Raw genomic sequence first — 12,168 nt, 5'->3', positions numbered from 1 at the left:
GCCTGTCAAGTGTCACGGTTTAAGTTTGAGACTTAGGTTTATTATTATTATTATTATTATTATTCTTTTGTTGCTATCTCAGCTATGCAAATCTTTTACACTCAAAGCATACCAAAAAAGCTTGTTTCTCAAAACACTGGGGTGTTGCAGAGTGTCACCCTAACACAGGACGCCGTGTGCGGACGTGTTCGTACCTGCATTTAACGTGAACTTGTCCTCTAGGACAAATTGAGCTGTCGCATGAACCGCACCAGAATTAACGAAATTACACAGCGAAGAAAGTCCAAAAACTATACTAGTTCCGTGTTTCACTGTCCGTATAATAAATAGAAGATAACACGGGCATAATGTTCTTTTGCTGAAAAGTGAAAAACCTTGTATGACTATTTGTAAACCAAGTGATTTCTCACTGAAAGCATTTGTGAAGTGTATTCAGTAATATTAACGGCTTTATATCGAAGCACTACTGTTTAAATCTGCAATTCTATCAGTCGCTGAATGTTGATGCTTTAGTTTTTATTTTTACTGTGGTACATCACCTACATTGTGCCTTTTTTGGGAGTCCGGTAGAAGAAAGAGAAAATAAAGTGTGCGATCCTGCAGGATTAAACTTACCATTATAATGAACTACAGCAACTACATTTTATATAATATACTTATATTAACACAATGTCATGGCTGGAGTTTTTTGCAAGCAGTTTGGGAGCACAAGCACATCTATAGAAGACGGAAAGAACTGGATGCAATAAGGGAAATTTTTATTGTTTACATTTTATTGTTTAGACTTCAGATGTACTTTGAATTGTATTAGTCTGATTTAAGCAATATGAATCTCAATTGATTAAGCCCGCGGCAGAAATGTCCCTTTACATCTCATCCAACCATTTCCATGTTTGCAACCGTAAAAACCTTTCCGCCAACCAATCAGCGTTCACACAATGCACAGCACAGCAGGGGCCCGTTTCAGAAAGGAGGTTAAGTGAGAACTCTGAGTATGTTAACCCTGAAATGTGGGAAACTCTGGATTTTCCGTTTCAGAAACGGAGGTATCTCAAACCCGAGAAAGCAGGGTAAGTCAAGCCAGTTTCTAAAAGAGAGCTAACCTATACTCTGAGTCAGTTACCGTGGTAACTTACTCTGTGAACCTAACCTGGTTGGGAGCAGGTTTTCTTCGTTAAACCCGGAGTTTCTTTCGGTCTCCTCCCCTTTTTTAAAGTGGAAGCGGTGTTTAAATACCTCATTCATTCTTTCGGTACATTCATTCAATTGCACATATTTCCGACTGTCTAAAATGTGAAAATGGCATGTCGTTTTGTAGAGGATCCTGTAGATGAGGAGGCTGCATTAATTCGCAGCGAGTTACATTTACGTCGGGAGAGGATTTTGAGGCCCCGAGTGGATTGTTTTGTCATATCCTCATGAATTTTTATTTGAGCGGTACCGTTTTTCTAGACAGTCAATTGAATATATCCATAATCTCATCCATCCTTACATCAGAAACATCAGCCATCGTGGCCGTGCTCTTACATCCGAGCAGATGCTTTGTGTTGCTTTACGTTTCTTTGCAAACGGTAGTTTTCTGTATAACATCGGGGATGCAGAGCACATTAGTAAGGCCACTGTATGCAGAACAGTAAGGAAAGTGTGCCTCGCTCTCAAACGCTTTCTGCGAATTTTTGTGGTGTTTCCTGGGCACAAACCCCTGAGAGTCATCAAAGAGGAGTTTCACAGGATTGCAGGTTAGTGGTGTAGAAATCATTTTAAATGAGGCTACTCTGAAAAATGATGATCAGTTAATAACATGTTGCTGCGACCTCTGGAAATAACCTAATTATTAGAATTCCCTTCAGGATTTCCAAATGCGGTTGGATGCATTGATGGCACACATATTCCCATCATTGCACCCTCCGAAAATGAAGCTGACTGCACTATATTACCAAAAGTATTCGGTCACCCATCCAAATGATCAGAATCAGGTGTCCTAATCACTTGGCCTGGCCACAGGTGTATAAAATCAAGCACTTAGGCATGCAGACTGTTTTTACAAACATTTGTGAAACAATGGGCCGCTCTCAGGAGCTCAGTGAATTCCAGCATGGAACTGTCATAGGATGCCACCTGTGCAACAAATCCAGTCGTGAAATTTCCTCGCTCCTAAATATTCCACAGTCAACTGTCAGCTTTATCATAACAAAATGGAAGAGTTTGGGAACAACAGCAACTCAGCCACGAAGTGGTAGGCCACGTAAACTGACGGAGAGGGGTCAGCGGATGCTGAAGCGCATAGTGCAAAGAGGTCGTTGACTTTCTTCACAGTCAATTGCTACAGAGCTCCAAACTTCACGTGACCTTCAGATTAGCCAAAGTACAGTACGCAGAGAGCTTCATGGAATGGGTTTCCATGGCCGAGCAGCTGCATCCAAGCCACACATCACCAAGTGCAATGCAAAGCGTCGGATGCAGTGGTGTAAAGCACGCCGCCACTGGACTCTAGAGCAGTGGAGACGCGTTCTCTGGAGTGATGAATCATGCTTTTCCATCTGGCAATCTGATGGACGAGTCTGGGTTTGGAGGTTGCCAGGAGAATGGTACTGCAAAAATTTTGAAATTTGGTGGAGGAGGAATTATGGTGTGGGGTTGTTTTTCAGGAGTTGGGCTTGGCCCCTTAGTTCCAGTGAAAGGAACTTTGAATGCTTCAGGATACCAAAACATTTTGGACAATTCCATGCTCCCAACCTTGTGGGAACAGTTTGGAGCGGGCCCCTTCCTCTTCCAACATGACTGTGCACCAGTGCACAAAGCAAGGTCCATAAAGACATGGATGACAGAGTCTGGTGTGGATGAACTTGACTGGCCTGCACAGAGTCCTGACCTCAACCCGATAGAACACCTTTGGGATGAATTAGAGCGGAGACTGAGAGCCAGGCCTTCTCGACCAACATCAGTGTGTGACCTCACCAATGCGCTTTTGGAAGAATGGTCAAAAATTCCTATAAACACACTCCTCAACCTTGTGGACAGCCTTCCCAGAAGAGTTGAAGCTGTAATAGCTGCAAAAGGTGGACCGACATCATATTGAACCCTATGGGTTAGGAATGGGATGGCACTTAAGTTCATATGTGAGTCAAGGCAGGTGACTGAATACTTTTGGTAATATAGTGTATGTCAACAGGAGGTCTATCCACAGTATTAATGTGCAGGTACACTGACTAACCTACTGTTTCTAATGGTCAAAGACTATATCACAATACTGTCACTCACATGTCTCATTCTTTGCACTGTCAAGATCATATGTGATGCTGCACATATCATCACAAATGTGGAGGCCAAGTGGCCCGGCTCTGTTCATGACTCACGAATGTATTGTGAGTCGACCCTGCGCAACAGGCTGGAATGTGGTAAGTACATGTATGCCCTATACCAGGGGTGTCCAATCTTATCCGGAAAGGGCCGGTGTGGGTGCAGGTTTTCATTCCACCCAAGCAGAAGCCACACCTGATAGTCTATTGAAAGCCATGATCAACTGATTAAACAGGTGGAATCAGGTGTGGCTGCTGCTTGATTGGAATGAAAACCTGCACCCACACTGGCCCTTTGTGGATAAGATTGGACACCCCTGCCCTATACACTTATTTCAATGCATGTACGCACTACACACTTACAGGGGCACTTCTGCATCACTAAAGCAATGTGAACTTTCTTACAGGAGAGATTGATGGCTTTCTGCTGGGAGATAGGGGTTACCCATGCCAACCAACACTAATAACCCCTTACCCAGAACCTGAACCAGGCCCCCAGCAGCACTTCAATGTGGCACACTGCAGGACGAGAGCCTGGGTGGAGATGACCATAGGCCTGTTGAAAGCACGTTTTCAGTGCCTACGTCACCTCAGGGTAACCCATGAGAGGGCCTGCGACATTATTGCGGCATGTGTTGTTCTCCATAATATTGCCATAATTAGAGGGGAGCAACACCCTGCCCTACAAATACAAGACCCCGAGGAAGACCCCATCCACCCTGCAGATTTCCAGGATGGAAGGGTAGTCAGAGATATTATATGCTGCAATTTCTTCTCAGATTAATCAACAAGCACCCACAAAAGAAACAAAATGAATAAATACAAATCACAACAATTTATTTGGTCTTCTTTATTTCCTTCAAATACAAAAGCAACTGTTAGATTTTCAAATTCTTCCAATAATTAATACAATTCACCTGTGACCATACACTCACCTTTAGCTTTTCTTTCAGGATGTCAATTTCCAGATCTGCCTTTTGGATCTGGTGGTCCAAGTATATAATTTCTTTGCTGTTTTTTTTCTTTTTTTTTTTTAACAAGATGAAGTCTATATAACTCCTTAACTGGTAACTGAAAATACAGTAGATTAGAGTTATATTATATAGTTCTTCATGAATTGTACAGAATTAAACTCTGGCATTTACTGAACTGTGTTCATCTGTGCAGCAGAATTTGATGGACCCTCCTCCTGCTGTTCTTCCACACTCTGCTGGGGTGGAGGAGAGATAATAATGTCAGTTTATACTTAAATATAAACTTTGATTCTATAGGCTACTCCACACAAAAATGTGAATAAATGTGAATGTGTAGATTGTTTGATGTGTAGACACTATATTAATATTACCTCTGTAGGCCTCTCTGTGGCAGAAGTGGTTTCATCATCCTCATCTTCCTGTGAAGATTAGCATTTGGTTGAGTACACTTTATAATACTACTTGTCATAATTAATGGTTTATTTAGTAGGCTACTTACAACTGCCTGGGGTTCTGTTATGACAGGAGGCTCCAAAAGGCAGTTATTACCATCAGAATCTGTTGGGACCAACAAAAAACCCAACCCAAAGTGAAATAAATGCATATGAAAAATAGCCTATATAAAAAAAATAAAATATATAGGTAGGCCTCTTACATTTTATGAAGGCACTTGTATCCTGGGGAGTGACTGGCTCTGATTAACTCCCTCCTGGAATTCCCTCTGCCACTGGCCTTCCAGTGTTCAGGCTCAGGGCCATCTCCTCTGCATTTGAGAGTGGTGGTGGTGCAGGTCCTCCACCAGTTTTGCGAGCCTCTGCGTTCTTTCTGTTGGCTGAGTAGAAGTCAAATAAGAATGAACATTTAATCGTGTGAAAACAGCATTACTCCTATGTCAAAAATGCTGCTGCACTGCAAGACACTAGATGCTATTTAGTTATTTAATATGTCAAATGTTTGTAAAGTCAGGTAGCCTACACCAATGATATGCTCAAGCCTTACCTGATTGAATTATGTTTTTATATTTCATTTTTAGCTGCTGCCATGTTCTTTTTATGCCTGCAGGATTGCATCTACATGAAAATTAAAATTAGGTTCAAATAATGTACTGTTCTTCCAGTTTCACTTCTGATATTATTACAGCAGTGTTGGGTAAGTTACTCTAAAAAAAGTAGATTAATGTGATAATTACTCTCCCTTAAAAGTATTGGATTATTTATTACTAATTGCTTTATAAATCGCATATCAACCTCAACCACAATACAAGGACAGACACAAAACTGCACTTTTAATTCATAAAAAAAATTCTGTATTTAATGTAATTGCATCACAAGTTAATTTTTTGGGTGCTGTTGCCATGGAGACTCATAATATCTGCACTCTATTGATCATGGCTTTTTATAGTCGTGGTGCACGCGCTTAACGCAGAGTCAACCTATTTAGAGTTGATTGAACTAACTCATTTCAGCTGTTCTGTAACCGAAAACTCAGAGTTTCCCATCTCAGAGTAAGTCAACTCAGAGTTCAAGTTTAAACTCAGAGTTGGTTGAACCTCCTTATTGAAACGGGCCCCAGGTACACACACCGTGTAGTTAGCTTGTGGGAGGACTGTGCACTGTGCCTCTGCGTGCCACATTTGCACGTGACTCCCTCTCTGCGTCACAACACAAATATGTGTAAACACAGAAGTATAAACCAGGCTTAAATGGTCTATATGCACGGTCATTTGCGTGTTTTTTCTCAGGGAGCCCATTTCCATCCGGTGCTGCGCCGGAAGCCATTGATCTTTACCTAGAGCTGTCAAAATGACTGAAAAGAAAATGAGCTGCTTAGAAGAACTTGTACTGTAAATGAAGTTCATCGCACTGTGAGGCTGTCAGCTGTCACACCATCCAATAAAATGCAGAATGGCTTTAAACTATACGTTTCAAGTTACATCGACAACTTTGAGAGTGAGTATTATAATGTTAACGTCTACTCACATTAATGGAAAGAATTTTTAAAAATCTCAGTTGATCCATCGGTCTTTACCAATTAACTTTACTATTAATCTAGACCATTTGGGTGGCTGTGGAATGAGCAGGGGTTATTGGAAATTCACCTGTAACCTACTTGAAGATGATCTTTTTCAGAAAGAGGCCAAAAACATTATTAGGACATTCTAGAGTAAAGCCCACTTAGAAAAAGCCTGTGGGAGATACTGGGAGTTAATGAAAGACGAGTTGAAATTAATAGCTGTGAAAAGGGGTAAGGAAATTGCTAAAAGTAAAAAAAAAAAAAAATTTAAATGTAGAGAGAATCATCAGTGAAATTATCCAACTATCTTCTGCAGATACTAACCTAGAATCTAAGAAGTTACATATAAGCTACTACAATTAGCCTTGGAAAAACTGTGTGAAGAGAAAGCAAAGGGAGCCTTTGTGATGTCAAGAAGGAGACAGTTTTATAGTTTTACTTTTATAAAATATAAAGATCTAAATTTGTGGCTAAATTTTATCAGAACCTTTATACCAGTCATTGATAACTTCTTAGAAGCAGTTAAAGCATATGCTACAATCATAGTTAAGGTATCCCAGAATTTATGTGATGCAGAAATAACATTAAATGACATCAAATTAGGTATTGCAGAATTAAAAGAGAGCAAATCCCCTGGCAATGATGGATGGACGAGTGAATTCTACAAAGCTTTTCAAGATGATATCTCTGAATTTTTACTTTTTGTGTTCAAGGAAGCAATTGAAACTGGCTCCCTTCTTACCACAATGACACAGGGTCTAATAACTATAATTCCAAAACAGAAAAAAGATCCATTATCATTAGATAATTGGAGACTAATAACCTTAATTAATGACGATGCGAAAAATGTTAGCTTTAGTATTTGCTGAAAGACCACATAGTTTAAGAGTAGGGGGACACAACAAAAGATAGCTGTAACCTGAAGCTTGAATTGATTGCTTACATTTTATGTAGAAGTTTTCCCAGGATCCATAACACAGACATAGTAAAGCTGTTCAGTAAAAAAGCAAGAAAGTGTACAAGTGTACAGGACTTTACCTGCACTACAGCCCCTTTAGTTACCACAATCCTGATGTCTGCTGAGGATTCACTGGTGGATTCTGCCTCTGGCAAAGTTCAGGCTGGGCGTGTGCTGTCATAACAACCTGCAACATTACTCTTCATCAACATGCCCCTCCACTGCCACCTCTGCCAGCTGATTGTTACACGCTTGACCCATCTGTGTGCTTGTTTGTCCACACCCATCAAGAGCTGCTGCACGAGGTCACTGGCAGTAACTCTGGAAACAGCTCACAAGATCGAGCATGCCACCATAGAACATAGTGCTTCGCATGACTGGCACTCTATCCCAAAGCCACAAGTAACATCGTCGTGTTTCAAGGAGGTTTGCCATGGGCGGGGCAGAGCTCTGCTGAACACCTGGCTGAAAGGATCTGCAGAGGAACTCGCCAGACAGCAGATATGAAGAGAGGCCTTGAAATGGAATCTGCAGCTGTTCAGGAATATTGTCTGTTGTGAGAGGTGAACTTCTACCCATCTCGATTCTTAATTCACCCAGATGCACCTTGGCTTGGGGCATCTCCTGATGGCATCGTTTATGACCCTACAATGCACCCAGTTTTTGGTCTTTTGGAGGTAATGTGCCCAAATGTGAATAGTTATGTAGACTGCCTTCACCTTAAGTTTCAGAATGACACATGTTCATGTTCAAGGTCAATCTCAGGATTGGACTGTTGTGATTTTACAAAGACAGCAGAATGTTTCAAATGATCTGAGAGAAGGCCTGTGTTCACATGTGGGGGGAGATTTTTGTTACTGTTAGTCCGGCGCATAGTGTTAGTTTTTTAGGTTTTAGCCTAGCTCCCTGTGTCCTAGTTCCTGGTTTGTTTCTTTTTTGTTTCCTGTGTTTTTATTAAGGAAGTTCTGCTAGATCACTAGATAACATTACAGTAACAGATGTTATCAGACAGTTGCCTATGGTTATATCAAATCTAGATAAAATAGCTAGCTTGTAAAATTTACAACATTGCTCCGAATAATGTAAGTGTATTTATACATATATGATGTACATTTTATTGGTTAAAGTTATTTAATTTCACCAAAACTACAAACTTACAAAATGACTGTGAACAATTATTAAGCTTACAGGTTAGAAATAAAGTCTCAGTTACCCTGAACACTTGTATTATTACCTCATCAGCTTTTTGAGTGAATGAATGATGACTGTTCAATTAGGTCTGTTGAAACCTGCTGACTGACATCAGCGCCACCTGCCGGTCGGAACAGGCACTGTTTAACAGCTGGCTAATTAAATACCCAACACAGGGCTTAAGAGCTGCAGTAAGCGGTAATGTCCAAAAGCCAGCGCCATCTGCTTTTCATCACGGACAGAGAGGATTTCTAGTACTGGGAGAACAAATTAAAAGTCATAAAACCTGTTTTATTTGTGAACTGAAACGTGTTCAATCTTCAAACAGATCAGGGGCTTAAGCCCCCGAAGCTCCCCCTCACAATGCCACTGCATTGAACAATGTATTCAATAAAGACATTTTTATTTAACTGTCTCTATGTGTTCAGTTATTGTGCATTACCAACAGTAACTATCTTGCACATGTTATGTGGCTTCAGTCTTTGAATCTTGATGCCATTTTTATAACTCTTGCAGATCTAGTGGTTACAGCCGGTGGTATTTGACTCTGAGCTGCATCTGCTATGCGCATTTCTTTGCCTGGCATACAGTATGTGACTTTAAGACTATATTTCTGAAGTCTGAGCATCATCTTTTGTAGTCTAGATAGTTTTTTGGAGTGACTTCTTGAAGATACTCTCAAGTGGTTTGTGATCACTTTCTACTTGAATTTCTCACATCTGTAGACAATGGCAAGTAGCTCTGTGGAAGTGGGGGCGTGGTCAAACACCGGGTTTGTGAATGGAGGGCGGAGCTGGAGAAGGTGAGTGGTAAGGAATGCACACCTGAGGGGAATTCTACTAATGAGTGTTCTGTGCTGTAGTGAGCTGTGGCGAGGAGAGAGACGAGGCCCTCGTGAGAGAGATGCATGGTGGTTTAGTGGTTAGCCTGTTTGCCTTGTACCTAAAGGGTTGGGGGTTCAGTGCCTGTCTTTGACATTTGTTATAAGCTCTTTTTTTGATCTGAGTTGTCAATCTGTGAGTGCTCGTGATCTGTATGCTACTGGTCTTTAATCTTACAGTAAGACTGCTCCTATGGCTTCAGAGCTAGCATCCACAGACAGAGTTAGAGGTTTGCTGACATCATAGCACATTAGTGTTAGTGCATTTGTTGCCAATGTTTTCAGCTTTCGAATGCTTTTTTTCTTGTTCACTTCTCCAGTTCCATTCAATGTCATTTTCAAGCAACTTTCTTAGTGGCATACTTACTTATGACAGATTGCGAATGAACTTGGCAAGATACTGTAACATAACCAGGAACTTCTGTAGAGCTTGCTTGTCTTCTGGTGGTGGTAACTGGATTACAGGTATCACTTTCTCATCATTTGGTTTGAGTCCATCGGCTATAAGTACATGACCAATGTACTTGATCTGTGATGTTCTAATTTGACATTCCTTTTTACTCAGTTTAAGGTTGTACTGTCTTGCTCTTTTAGGAGTTTTTCAGTCTGTGATCATGTTCTTGTATGGTTTCTCCCCACACCAACAGATCATCTTCAATGTTGATCACCATCCAGATCTTCAATCTGTGCTACAGCTTTTTAAAATACCTCTGATGCTGATGATATTCCACAAAGTAGATGTAGGAATCTATCTTCCTATGGGTGTGTTAAATGTGCACAGCTTGGAGCTCTCATAATCCAATTTAATCTGACACAACCCTTGACTGTCATCTATCTCAGAGAAGATTTTAGTGTTTGGCATGTTTGACAAGATGACTTCTATTGTGAGCAGTGGGAAGTGTTCTTGTTTGATTGCCTTATTTAAGTCCTGTGGGTCAAGAATGCTTGACTATCATTACCTTGCTACTAACCCAATCTGTTGGCTCTGTTTGTCTGGCAGTTACACCCATCGTTTCCATTCTGTGAAATTCATTAATTTTCCTGTCTTTAAGGGCAACTGGAACTTTTCGTTTAGCATGAACAACTGGTGGAATTGTTGGATCCACTTGTATGTCCTGGCATACATCCTAGACCACAGAACAAATCTTTATATTCCTTCAGTATGTCATTGTACACTTCATGTACTCTTTTTGTTATGCCTCATGTTTGACATGTAGTATTGCAGGTGCATCTCTTTCGATGATCTGAAACTCGGTTCTGTTTTTCTGTCCTTTGTATTCACGTCAGCAGTTTCTGGCCCACATCTGGTGGCCAGAGTAGGTAAGCAACTTGCAGGTGAATTTGTTTAGTTTTTTTCATTATGGGAAGGGAGTTGAAGATCTTTAATGATAGAAAAGTAATCTCTCACAACGTTGGTGGATTTGCCTCCGAAGGAGCTGATAGACTTCAGTCTCTGCCACATGCATCGGGAGTCATTAGGCTGGAAATGAGACTCCACCCACTCCCTTCACCGGAGTTATTGGCTCTTATTGGCATCCGAGAGCATAGCACAAAGCTTTGTACTCGCTCACATTCCCCGATATGAGCCCTGCATTGTATGCACTATAAGGACTTTCTCCAAGCAGAGGCGAATGCACACAAGGTGTGTGTTGTTAGCATCCTAATTGAGGAAGCAAAGTTAACTACTACATCCGCAAACTCGTGAACGTCAGCGGAACTCTACAGGAATATGTCCCAGTCAATGTCATCAAGCGCAGCTTCTGACTGGGCAGACCAGCCCTCCTCTCCAGAGCTTCCTGTACAAGTCTTTGTTTATATTCCAGCATGAGGAAAATTAGATTAGATTAGCCTTTTTTGTCTCCGGTAGGAGAAATTTGTCCTGGGCAATTGAGAGAACACAGCTGACATTACGATACACATGTACAATCAAAATACATTGACATGCGTTTGCACCCAGATCTGTATAAACAGTAAAACATACACACCATACAATAACCAAACATACACATAACATACACAAATGCCATACATCAGTTGTTGCACAAAACCCTACACCAAGACAACTCTTTGTGAAGGATGTGGTTTGGATCACAAATGATTTTAAGGCTCTGCGTCCTTACAGTCTCCTCAAAGATCTTCTCAAGAGAAGGTGAGGTCAGCATGCCAATTATTTTTCCAGCCCTTCTAATCAGGTTTTGGAGTTGTATTGATCTATTGTTGTAATACCATAACGGTTAATGGATTCAATGGCTGCCCTGTAAAACAATAATATAGTGCTTTTATCCACTCCATGGACCCTAAGCATTTGAAAAAAAATGCAAATGCTGATTAACTCGTGAGCAGATATACTCCACTTGATGAACCCATTGTAACTGAAAATCAAAATGAATCCCTAAATACTTATGTTGTTTCCTGCTCAACTCTCTCCCCATAGATTAAAACTGGGCTGTGGTCACCAACAGACCTGGGATCTAAATCCATTTCTTTAATTTTTTTTTTTTTGTGCTCCTCACACACCTGCACAACCTCTTCTATCTCCGACTTATACATAGCAGTATCTGAATCTATGGTTAATAAACGGTGTATGGCTGTGTCAATTTATATTAATAATGTAATTGTTTGTATACTGGTTTCTACAATCATATTTTGTATAGTGTAAAAAGGGGGGGGGGGGGGGTACTGGGGGTACCTCCGGTACTTATAACCTGTATGTCAGAGAGGATTGAATTGACTTTCATCTACTGTTATCTCCCTATAAGAAACGCACAATACCATTTAATTATATAAAGATTCGCCTCCATCCGTTCCAACTTGTTTAAGAGGATCTGCGGGAGTATGGCATTCAATGATGAA

General features: G+C 40.8%; 1 long non-coding RNA gene across 1 annotated transcript; it reads left to right on the top strand.

Annotated features, from left to right (window-relative positions):
- On the top strand, positions 1-11,851 carry LOC128317041 (uncharacterized). Its single transcript, XR_004578392.2, has 3 exons — positions 1-1,739; positions 3,287-3,398; positions 3,707-11,851. It is a non-coding gene; the product is annotated as an uncharacterized LOC128317041 (long non-coding RNA).
- Positions 11,852-12,168: the final 317 nt, after the last annotated feature.

The sequence above is a fragment of the Pangasianodon hypophthalmus genome, chromosome 7 (genome assembly GCF_027358585.1).
Source record: "Pangasianodon hypophthalmus isolate fPanHyp1 chromosome 7, fPanHyp1.pri, whole genome shotgun sequence".
NCBI classification, from domain to species: Eukaryota; Metazoa; Chordata; class Actinopteri; order Siluriformes; family Pangasiidae; genus Pangasianodon; species Pangasianodon hypophthalmus.
The sequence above is the reverse complement of the archived record's forward strand: the minus strand, read 5'-3'. Positions and strand labels throughout refer to the sequence as shown.